Genomic DNA, 11812 nt, shown 5'->3' on the forward strand with positions numbered 1-11812 from the left:
GAGGAGAACACCCTCTAAGAGCGACCAGAGCCACTAACCAGGTTATGTCCACAACCCCCCGGGTTGAGCCCTCCAGGGATAACGTCTCTAGGGGTTCTCCTGGCGCCCTAAGCCCATCCCAACCTCCACATCAACCACAATAGCGAAGGCAGGACCAAACCATGACCCCCCAACCCCACTAGGTGATGAAGCCGATCAAAGGAGCCCAAAGGGATTGATCAAATGTGGTGGCAGTGTCACGGTCCTGAGCCTGCCGACTCAGTGTTTTGTGTTTCCTTATGCTTTTGTTCATTCCGAGTATGTATTCTGTTGTGATTTGCCCTTTGTTAGGTTTCTGTTCTTTGCCTGCCTGCCCCCACTTCTGTGTTCCCTCCGTCTGTCCATGGTGTCACACTGTCTGTTTGTGAATCTGTCTGTTTAGTTCAGTGTCTTGTCTGGTTCTGTGTCTAAGTTTCCTGTTTTATTGTGAAGGTCTCCGTCTGTTGTGAGTGTGTTCAGTTTACGTTTCCCCTGTCCCGTCAGGTCTGATTTCTCCCAGCTGTGTTGCCCTCCTGTTTCTCATTCCCTGATTACTGGTGTGTGTGTATTTAAGCCCTGTGTGTTCTCCTGCCTGTTGCCGGTTCGTCTGTGTTCCACGGTGTCATGTTCCTCGTCTGCGTCTCTCTGCCTCTCATCCCTTTTGGTATCTTCTCAGGTTTGTTATTTAGTTTTCCCAGTTTAGGTTTCTGTAGTTATTGTCCTCCTGTTTTGCCACCACTCCACTTTGTAAATAAACGTCACTAGCATTATCATCCACTGCTTGCATTTTGGGTCCTTTCTCCCTCCAACACCACACGGCTCGCCTCGGCAGCCGTGACAGGCAGAGGCTGTATCAAGACTAATGTGATCTATTACAGTAGATGGTTTTTATATTGATTAGAATTAAGATTATTTTTATTTTTCCAGTTAAGGAGGACCGTTTTCTTGGCAATGCATAGGGCTGTAAAAACAATGTGGGCTGTGTTTATTTCTGCAGTGACCTCATCCAAGTTGCTCAGCAAGCACACTAAAGGGGAGGCTGGAATGTTACATTTCACACTGTAAAAAAGAAAATGTTGAGAAAACGTAAAATTTCAAGGCAACATGATGCAAGAGATTTTTGAGTTTTCTCAACTTTTGCCAACTGTTGTTGACTCAACTAAGATTTACAAGTTCTGCCAACTTGGATCTTCTTGTTCACCTAATTAGGATAATCCTGGAAGTCTAACGAAGAAATTCTGGTTTCAATGCCATGTATTTCTGCCTTCACCAAACACAGATATTCTTGTTGAGTAATCATACAATTCTTACTCCAGTGAGTTGAAAATTTACCTATATAAACAAAGGAAAATGTATGTTGTTATTATACTTGAAAAAACACTTAATAAATAGATATAGAATAAAACAAAGCACAATTCAATGTTATCTAAAAGCTTATTTATTTGTTCAACAGTCTTTTCAGTACATTTCAGAATGTCATGGGTAGTAGGGTGAATTTCTGTTAAAAAAAACAAAAAGAAAGAAAGAAAAGAAATAACAAACAAACAAAAACCTGTTGCCAGTTTCTTTTGGGTGCTTTGAGCACCCCAGCAGAGACGTTAAAATTCTAGAGTCCAGAACCAAAAAAGAAAAGTGTCCAGCAACTTAATAATTCATGCACACACACCCTGACCGTCTTGTAAAAGCTGAACATAACTATTGCACATGAAATAGGGTAGTGCTACAAACGATTGCCTATGCACCCAGACATTGACATTTTACACAGGCTTACTATGATGAACTATGGAAGTTAAAAGTTCTTAGAAATGTTACCATCAATGAAGAGGAAACTAACACTATAACAAATCTTTTAAAATACTACAAGACAAATTTTCACCATATATTCTCAACAATACAGATTCATCTGACTAAAATTTACATTTCGAATAATGATTTATCCACTTCACCTTCATATTGTCCGACCAGGCCAAAATAAGATGGCCTGAATTGCTTCAAAGGTAAAACTCATCTGCTTTGGATAATCAATGTTGAGGGCATACAGAAGGCCAAAGAGGTGTGCCAGGGCAGTAGAGAGATCTGGAATGTTATGTAGCACGATGTCCCCTTCCAACACAACTGCATGTTCTCGCACAGACGTATCAGCATCGTCATCTTGTAGGATGGTGAGGATGGCAACTGATGCACCGTTCAACACTGGTTCCAAAATGTCAGTGTCCTGAAGAAAAGTAAAATATATGGAAGAAATATAGTGTCATCAGAATCCAACTATTTTTAGACATTGAATTTATAACACTGAATTTTTATCCTCCAAATTTCCCTGCAAAAAATATTCACCTGCAAAAATTCGCCTGCAAAAAATTCACCTGCAAAAATTCACCTGCAAAAATTCACCTGCAAAAAATTCAACTGCAAAAATTCGCCTGCAAAAAATTCACCTGCAAAAATTCACCTGCAAAAAATTCACCTGCAAAAATTCACCTGCAAAAATTCAACTGCAAAAATTCACCTGCAAAAGTGATGACCTTAAATGACCCAAGCCAGAGCAATCAGCACTAGATCGAGTCGAGCGGCTCTCAGCCAATTAAATTACGCTGTTTGATCACATGACATCGTTAGCCAGCAGTGTGTCTCCTAGAAGATAGCTGTTTAGAGGTGAGGGATTAAGGCTGTATCCCAATTCAGGGGCTGTATCACAATTCAGGGTCTGCAGCCTTAAAGTACGCAGCCTCAACGATCCTCAAGGGCCGCATACTCAAAGACCGCTAAGGCCGGAAGTGCGAGGCTCGTGAAATGGGACGGTCTAGCCTCCGTCGCGCTGCCCAGGTTGCCTAGCAACCATAACACCAACCGCTGGAAACGTTTCATACAGCTTTGTTTGACAGAAATGAAGAACATATTTTGTTCGTGTGTTTGTTTCTACTCGAGCTTTGTGTGATTTAATAAGTATCTGAGGCTGAGACCACGGGACTGTAAAACACGATTGTTGGCCTTCATATCTGTACTGAACAGTCATTTAGGATTAGCTAGTAAATAACAATTAGCCAATGTTGTTCATGAGACTAAAGTCACTGTAAATATGATATGGCCAATATTATAGTTATTATATTAATCATTATAAGTTATTACAGCAGTGAGTTTGAACTCTCAAATCAAATCACTTCTATTGTCACATCACATGTGCAGGTACACTGGTACAGCACATGTGAGTGAACTCTGTGTCTAACACTGAGCTTCAGTAAAGATTCAAGTTCCAGTTATTTATAAGTCCTATCACCTTAAATCTTCACTCAAAGACAAATATGTTTGACAGTGTATATGTATTATATATAAGAGACAAACATTGTTCTTTCAATATGTTGGCATTACTAAATTTGGCTCAATGCTCACATATATGTGTAAAAAGAAAATGTACGAGCTGTGATAACTGTTTCTAATAAACAAAGAGTAGACTGATATATTAAATATTCCTTTATTGGGTGAGAAAATCAGACCATGTCATAACTGCTTTAAGTCATACAGAATAGATATCAGAGCCTTAAACAGGCCGACTTCTGCTAAATGGGTCAAACTGGGCAGAAAGTCTACAAACACATAACATCCTTATAGAATATGATGTAACACTATAGATCAACTTACCTCAGAATATATAAAGCATATAAACAATTACAGCAATATCATGCAACAAACACAGCAGTGCTACTAATCCAAAATACTCAAAGCTTCATAGAACTGAAACAAACATTTATTTTTAGCTCCATTCTGCTGCTGATACATACTTTAGGTTTCTGAATATTAAACTTGTTGCTGCCTTTCATAGTGTGTAACTTGGAGGCCCTGAGTACTTTCTCCCACACTGAAAACACTGGAATGATAAAATTATTTGAACATTACCTAATAAGACTGATTCAGGACAGACAATTAGTTATTTTAAACTTTCCTAGCAGTCCTTCACAAACAGGGAACAGTCTGTCTATTCTCTCCATCTGTCAGCTGCTGCTGGCTCTTCCTCCTCCTCTTCCTCACACACTGCTGAGTGTGTCCTGGTGGATCATCAGGGGTGCAAAGCCTCACAGATGATGTGCAGCAGTGGGTCCCTCAGTCTGTCCTCACTCTGGACACTTGCAGTTGTCACACATGGAAATCAAATGTGTGATAAGCTGCAGGATTCAAACACAAGTGTAACTTATACTTTTATTCCACAATCAGAGAGAAAGAAACAGAGAGAGAGTGCAGGACAGACAGACAGGTGACAGTCTCAGGTGTACACACTGCTACAAAACAGCACAAGAGAAGGAGGATTTAGTGTTTGTGTTATTACGAGTGCTAAACAAGAAGAGTTCCCAGATGGTACAGTGGACACATGTGTGACTCCTGTGATTAAAGCATCTTTTTTTCAGCTTAACGAGTGAACCGTCAGCTCGTTCAAACACACGTTAAAGTCCGTTTGGCTCGACACCACCGAACAGAGGCAGCAATATAACATAGCTAACATTAACAGTGCAGTGAATCCTGCTTGTGCCGTCATATTCAGGACTGCAAACCGAGCAGCATCACTGACTTTCAGCTTGTTGTGTTTGTGGATTTATGGCTGACTTTAATTATCCATAAAATCATCACATTCTCTGTAAGAGAATCAATGAGTACTAAAAATGTGCACCTTTACCTGTGTGTTTTCTGGAACAGGAACAGGGTGATATCTGTGACCCAACTCCCACAGCTGGTTGGGGGACTCATGTTGTTTTCTGTTCGCAGTGGATGGTTGTCCCATCCACTGCAAAATGTATTAAAATTATCCTCTAGTCGAGGAAGAAAGATGTAATGGCAGCAAAAGAGGTGTGCAGCATTTGAAATGTCAAGAAGGCCTTCTTCCTCAGGGTTGTGAAGAACATCGTAGTAAATGCATGTAACGGCCACCCACAGGTCTCTCCACAGTCGCTCTATTCTGAAATAATATATAAAAAATATTTAAATTAGGTATGGCCTTTCTTTTGGTGTGTATGAGAAATTCCCTGCTTGTTTCTAACCCTACATGAAATGTGTGCATGACAACAGTAATAATACATTATCAGGGCATGTAGGAAGGACCCAGGCATATCACTTAAAAGGTGCCAAAAGGGTTGTGATGATCAGTGGCAACAAGACCATTAACACAGAATGAACATTCAGGGAAGGAAGTAACAGACTGGAAAAGGTGTGTGAATAACTAAAAATAGGGCAGAGTCCTGAAGGCTCTTTGGGGTTTGTAGGACCTGTCCAATATTTTCTTCCTTGAGGGGTAAATAATGGAAATTGAAAGAAACAACAACAACAACAACAACAACAAAAAAAACAAAAAAAACAAAACAAAACAAGAAACACCTGACACATATCAGACAATATATCCTGCTGGATAGGGCACTGTTCTCTAAAGACATATTACTATAAAACTTTTTTCATAAAACTATACCCTTTAAATGTTTATGTATTTTTAAATAATGGAAATAAAGCTGCAACACCTTCCATCTTATGTCAGAAACATTTGAGGTTGACAGTATTTTATGAGAACAAACCTTTGATTGTGCACACTCATTCCTGAAATGAAACTGCCTCTTCCTGTGCCACGAACAGTAAACATCAGCCGTGCAACCTCCACATTTTCCCATCCGTGGTTGCCACGAACCCTGAAAACAAAGAAAAGTACCCCAAAACATTCGAAGCTTTAAACAAACTTAGATCTGATGATAAAGAACAACTTATGCCTTAATCAGAGTGTTTTTAAAAAATGTAAAAGAATCCTTAAAATCTTTGATTGCTACTGCTCTAGAAGGCATAAAACATGAATTGTCTCATGAATGCGCTTTCCAGCATGTGTCAGTATGAAGTTTAATTTAACACAGCTGTTAAAACATTTTTCAGGATTTACCGGGTTGATAACAATTATTTAGATTTATTGAATTTATAGGAAATTACACAAGTGCCATCTTGTATCATTATGATCTGTGTAAAGAGACAATTTTAAGAATATTTTTGCAAAAACACGTTAAAGTTGGAAGTAATTGGCCGATGTTCCAATCTTGAAGATCAGCTGTGCCCATTTGTTGCACATTGTGGGAATGGAGAAGTTGAGGCCCTTGCAGGCTACCCACAATTTTCCCCAAACTGAGCGACCCAGCTAATTCAACACCTTTACCAAGCAGTGCTGTTATGTAATTGGATACAAGGGGTGAGATAGTAATATTTTCCCTCCTTGGTTGTAGCTCCCTGACATTACAAGGGTAATCATTTTATGATGTCGGGTTCAGTGTTACACCAGGATTTCAAATACAATATCATCATCAATAAGAATTAGTATTATCATTTCAGAATTGTAGGTAACCCCTTTAAATGCCATAGACTACTTATTTGTTTAATTTGATGTATTCACTCTAGGACAGCGCAGAGGGAATATCCCGTTTAACTTATGCTATCTGTTTAAGTTTAGATAGTATTTGTAAAGATATTGACCATATCCTTTTCTGAAAGTGTGGATATAATGGATGGGGTAAGGTACTGTCATGCCACAATTTTATAGTTGTTAAATTCTGGGTACAAGTATACATGCCCATCTTGTACATGTTTTTTTTAATATTATTATTATTATTATTATTATTATTATTATTATTATTATTATCATCATCATCATCATCCTACCCAATTACATGTTTCTTTTAATCAGGTTATGCTGTTTTAATGACTTTACAGTATAATTTACATTGTGTTCCTTTAATTTCCCCTAATTTTATGTTATATTAATCCCATATTTCCGTTTTAATATTTCTAATGTTTGCATTGTTTTCTTCACTGCCTGGTCTGCCTCTGTCTCGCCTGCATGGATGCATTTACACCTAAATTTCCCCAACAAATGATGTTTTAATTCACCACTATTCCAGTGAAACACGAGTCTCCCATCTTCCTGCTACGGGTCTCGAGGTTTTGTTCACCAAAGCACACACCGACATCATACTGACGGACATATCACTGCCCTATTCCCGCCTTGTCTGACCGTGTTTTGTGGCTTTGGTTCACTTCACCTCACTCTTCCCCATTCTTGTCATTAAATCAGGCCGTTCTGCAACGATGGCAGCCATTCACTCTATGGCTTTATTCATGGTGTATTTTACCCCTTCACCCAATGCCGTTCTCGTTTCCCACATTATATTTGCAGTGTTCGTCTATCTATCAATATCTGCGGATTATGGTTTTGTACCGAGTATCCTATTTTGTAGAGCACAGCATGTAAAGGTTAGCTCGGTTAGCAGGATGCTAGCATGTAGCGCTTAGTGAGACACGCATCAGACGAGTTGAGCAAAGACCCCGTCTGTGTACTTTATACGTGACCAACGGATTTAAATAAAATTAACGTTTCAAAACACAATATACTTACCGGAGAATCGCCAGGGTTTGCCGCTGCCATCTTGCCGCTCCTGAATTCAAAACTGCCTCTGCAGACAGGCAGGGGAGGCGCGGAAATTTTCTTTGAGTTAGTCAAACGTTTTCCTCAGTTCGAGTAGATGATAAAATAAAAGAAAAATGAATGGGATTTTAAGTAGGACTAGGCGTTCTGTAATGATCTCTATTTAGGAGAAAAACTTAATCACTCACCTCTAAACAGCTCTCTTTTCAGAAGACACACTGCTGGCTAACGGTGTCATGTGATCAAACAGCGTAATTTAATTGGCCGAGAGCCGCTCGACTCGATCTAGTGCTGATTGCTCTGGCTTGGGTCATTTAAGGTCATCACTTTTGCAGGTGAATTTTTGCAGTTGAATTTTTGCAGGTGAATTTTTGCAGGTGAATTTTTTGCAGGTGAATTTTTGCAGGTGAATTTTTTGCAGGCGAATTTTTGCAGTTGAATTTTTTGCAGGTGAATTTTTGCAGGTGAATTTTTTGCAGGCGAATTTTTGCAGGTGAATATTTTTTGCAGGGAAATTTGGAGGATAAAAATTCAGTGTTATAAATTCAATGTCTAAAAATAGTTGGATTCTGATGACACTATATTTCTTCCATAAAAATATGAATTATTGAAAGCTAAGAAAAACTAAAGACAAAACAAATTTCTAAAGATTTTAACTTTAACCTCTATACCATGCTGGTTGTTTGACCCATGGAGATTTTAAGAAGAAAAAGCTTATTTTCTTTTAATTAATGCCACCTTGTGAGTTTTGTACAAAAATATTTTCTGCTATGGAACAACCACTAACAATGCCCAGCTGCTGCTCAGCAGAAAAAAAGGAGTGAGAGTTATGACAACTGCAATCCCCACTATAAAATTATCTGGACTGCACTGAGAAAGTGTACATTTCCATTTTGGATAAACTCATCCTTTAAAAACATCTCATAGCAATTAGTTTTACTTGCATTACTTTTTTGTACTTACTAAGCACTTCAGGAAAACCTCTGTTGCATCTTCTCTTGAGGAAAATGGGCAGGCCTCTCAGTGCCCATTGGACACAGTGTTGGATGTCTAAAGAGTATTCAGTGGAAAACAAGAATTTCAATTAGTGAAGTAACATGGTGTACTATACACAATGCAAAATCAGAACTCTCATAGTAATGAAAGTAAAGCACAGGTCAGACCCAGCAACACGCAAAACGTACAACCCCCCCCCAAAAAAAACAACAACAACACCATGTTAACAATTTTACTTTCGTTTTACAAATTAAATAAAATACTGCCAAATAAGAACAAAGCAATGACTCATGACATTCATTTTTACTGACATATCCACTGATGTGTTTTGTTTGAAGCCAACATCTTTTTCAGTTTCTGTTAAGAGAAAAGTATACTCTCTTCTAAAAATGTCAGATAAAGGAGCACTTCACTCACCTGTTCATCAAGTTTATCCAGGAGGTCTTCCATCTCCTCACCAAGAGCTCCCTTCTTAGACCAGTACAGTTTCAGCAGGCCAGGCACAACTTTGTCAAGGGATGCATTGAAGGTCCCCAGGAGGTCTTTGCTTGTGATCCGATGAAATTTTCAGATATCTAAACAATACATTCACCAAAATATTGTCATTTATTCAGCACAGAAAATTCCTGGGTAGCTGTCTTGGACAGTCTGCACCATGTTATATGCCTGACTGTGTCATCAACAGCAAAACCTACCTACTTCAAAAATCTCTCATGAATACATCTTTTGCACAGGAATAGAAACACCCCCCACAAAACCCAGTATCAATATGAAAATACATATTATGTTCTAAGTTGCACCAAAATCTGTGACCAATCAGATTCTGTGACCTGCCTTAGTATTCTTTCCCTAACAATCTCAGACTATAGAAGTCCTATTTCTAGCACAAAAAGAAAAAAAATACATGCTAAGTCAAAATTATGAGATTGCCTTCCTGTTTCACAATTTCGATTTAGCATGGGGACTCTTGTACTGGCAGAAATGTTCAGGGTAAGGATTTCAATATAACACTGGCAAGGGCCTTGACTGGAGTGGTAGCACAAGATAATAAAGTTGGCCAATGCATTACCCCAGCAAATACCGTACTGCTTCAATATAAGTATAAATCATGCCCAATTTGAATAATAATTAAATTATAAATAAATTAGGACAGTCTTACCTCCTCAGAGGAAAACAGCGCAGGTCATCTCTCCTGGACCTCAGATACCATAGGCTGACACTCCACGACCTCTCTCCGCCTGAGAGAAAATGTTTGCAATAATGAAGCATTTCAATATAATGTAGAAAAAAAAACGAGAAAAAAAAGTTACGGATCGGACTCCCCGATCCTTACTGCGCATGTGCAAAGTCGGACCGTACAGATCGCGTCTACCCGTGGAATTGTACATAAAATCAATACTCCACCAACAAAAAGGCTCTCAAAACAATACAATACTTTCCACAGCTTTGAAGGATGGGTCAGGTGTATCCTTCGTGGCCCACCCTATGCCAGAATTCATAGCGCGGCCCAGCCGATTCTAGTTTCAAACAATGGCGGCAGCCACTTAGTTTTAATATTACTCTTATTACTCTTTCTGGGTCACAAAGTAAACTTTTAAGGTATTTTCAGGCGAGAATGTAGCTGTGTAAATTTCAAATATCTGCTCAGTTTATTAAGACAACACATTTTTGCAAAAATGCTTCTACGTTTTCGGAGACGTCTGTTACCACCAGCTTCGATAGCTAGCTGGGGATTCAAGGCTCGCTAGAGCAGCGAGAACAGCGAACTCCTGGCATATCATTTTCAACCCCCCGCGCGGTCCTTCGCTAGCTTAAACATGATATATAAGTCCCTTAGATGACTTAAATATGTTATTGTTTGGCTTTTTTTCAGTGCTTTACTCGTTCCACCCTCCTGGGTCCTCAGGAGGATGCAGCCTAGCGCTTGTAGAAAATCCTAATAACAGATGTCGTTAGCTTACCTGCTAGGGCAAATGGCCGGCAGCTCCCGCACCTGTCCAAAAAATGGTCAAATAATACACTCCAACTTCAGACCAGGTAAAATCCGTAATGGTCGAAAAATTGTAATTTTCATCCAACTTTGGCCACGTTTGTTCAAAGTTTCTTAGCAGGTTTTCAGTTCAGAACCGTACAGAACACATCGACAAACCACTATCACACAGTCTGCTCAGACTCGTTTGGTCTAGTTCAAACTTATTCAGAGCACGACGTGTGCCAGTCACCTACGGGGTTTCCCACCGGTTCCCAACTCGACTCAAAAAATCTACTCAAAAGTTGATAATCTTTGTTATGCTCGCTAGAAAATCTTAGTTAGGACAACAATGGAAGAAATTTGTTGGGCAGACAAGCTATTTTAGGTTGTAAATGGAAAGTTTTATTTCTAAGTCAGTTTAATTTGAAAACTTTACTCAAATCAACAATTACTAGTTATCGTTTTTACAGTGCAGACACTTTGATAAGTCTTCACATATCTCGCGCCAAAACTTCTGCACTGGTGGACAGAACCAAAGGGCGTAGATGTAATTGTCTGGTGTATTGCCTTGACAGTGTGAGCAGTTGTTGGAAGATGTAAAGCCCATCTTGAACATCCGATGACCAGTATAATGCACTCTATGTAGTATTTTGTATTGTATTAATTGCAGACTGGGATTTTTAATCAATTTAAAGGTTTTTAAGCATACCTGAGACCAGAAGTTTTGGTCTAAGCAGACTGATAAATCTGCTTCCCACTTTGCAATAGGAAGGGATATTGATTCATCTATTTTTCTGTATATTTTAGATAATAATTTGGGGGATTTAAGAGTAAGAAAGTGTACCACACTTGGTGGTGTTTGTAATTCAGCTTGACTGAGGTTAAATCTCTTTTTTACTATGGATTTAATTTGTTGATATTCTAAAAATCTTTTCTTGTTGATCCCATATTGTGCAACTAGTCTGTCAAATGGAATAAAGTCTGTTCCCTCTAATATATGTTCTAAGTATTTAATTCCTTTACAACTCCATTCTGGAAAATTAATCATATTATTGTTTTGTAATATGTCAGGGTTATTCCAGATAGGTGTACGTTTGCATGGGATTAATGAGGACGCTGTCATTTTTAGAAACTCCCACCATGCTGTCAGAGAGGAGCTGATGTTGATGCTTTTAAAGCATTCATGTCTTTTGATGTTTGAGCTGATAAATAGTAGGTCTGAAATTTCTAGATTATTACACAGTGCCTGTTCTACATCTAGCCAGGGCTCATCTAAGAAGCTGTGTTTAAACCATCTAGAGATGAACTGAAGCCTGTTGGCTAAGAAGTAGTGCTGAAAGTTAGGTAGTTCTAATCCTCCTTTATCCTTGGTCCTTTGTAATGTTTTTAAGCTG

At 38.9% G+C, this 11812-nt stretch overlaps 2 long non-coding RNA genes across 2 annotated transcripts; both read right to left on the bottom strand.

Moving 5' to 3' along the window:
• Nucleotides 1-1773: 1773 nt before the first annotated feature.
• On the bottom strand, nt 1774-10567 carry LOC109199732 (uncharacterized). Its single transcript, XR_002060041.2, has 5 exons — nt 10408-10567; nt 9606-9684; nt 8864-9021; nt 8414-8500; nt 1774-2233 (listed from the first exon to the last, which is right to left on the bottom strand). It is a non-coding gene; the product is annotated as an uncharacterized LOC109199732 (long non-coding RNA).
• Nucleotides 4118-7632, bottom strand: LOC109199733 (uncharacterized). The gene is made up of 4 exons (XR_002060042.2): nt 7421-7632; nt 5568-5678; nt 4682-4960; nt 4118-4175 (listed from the first exon to the last, which is right to left on the bottom strand). It is a non-coding gene; the product is annotated as an uncharacterized LOC109199733 (long non-coding RNA).
• Nucleotides 10568-11812: the final 1245 nt, after the last annotated feature.

This window comes from Oreochromis niloticus, unplaced genomic scaffold (assembly GCF_001858045.2).
Source record: "Oreochromis niloticus isolate F11D_XX unplaced genomic scaffold, O_niloticus_UMD_NMBU tig00002136_pilon, whole genome shotgun sequence".
In the NCBI taxonomy this organism is placed as follows: Eukaryota; Metazoa; Chordata; class Actinopteri; order Cichliformes; family Cichlidae; genus Oreochromis; species Oreochromis niloticus.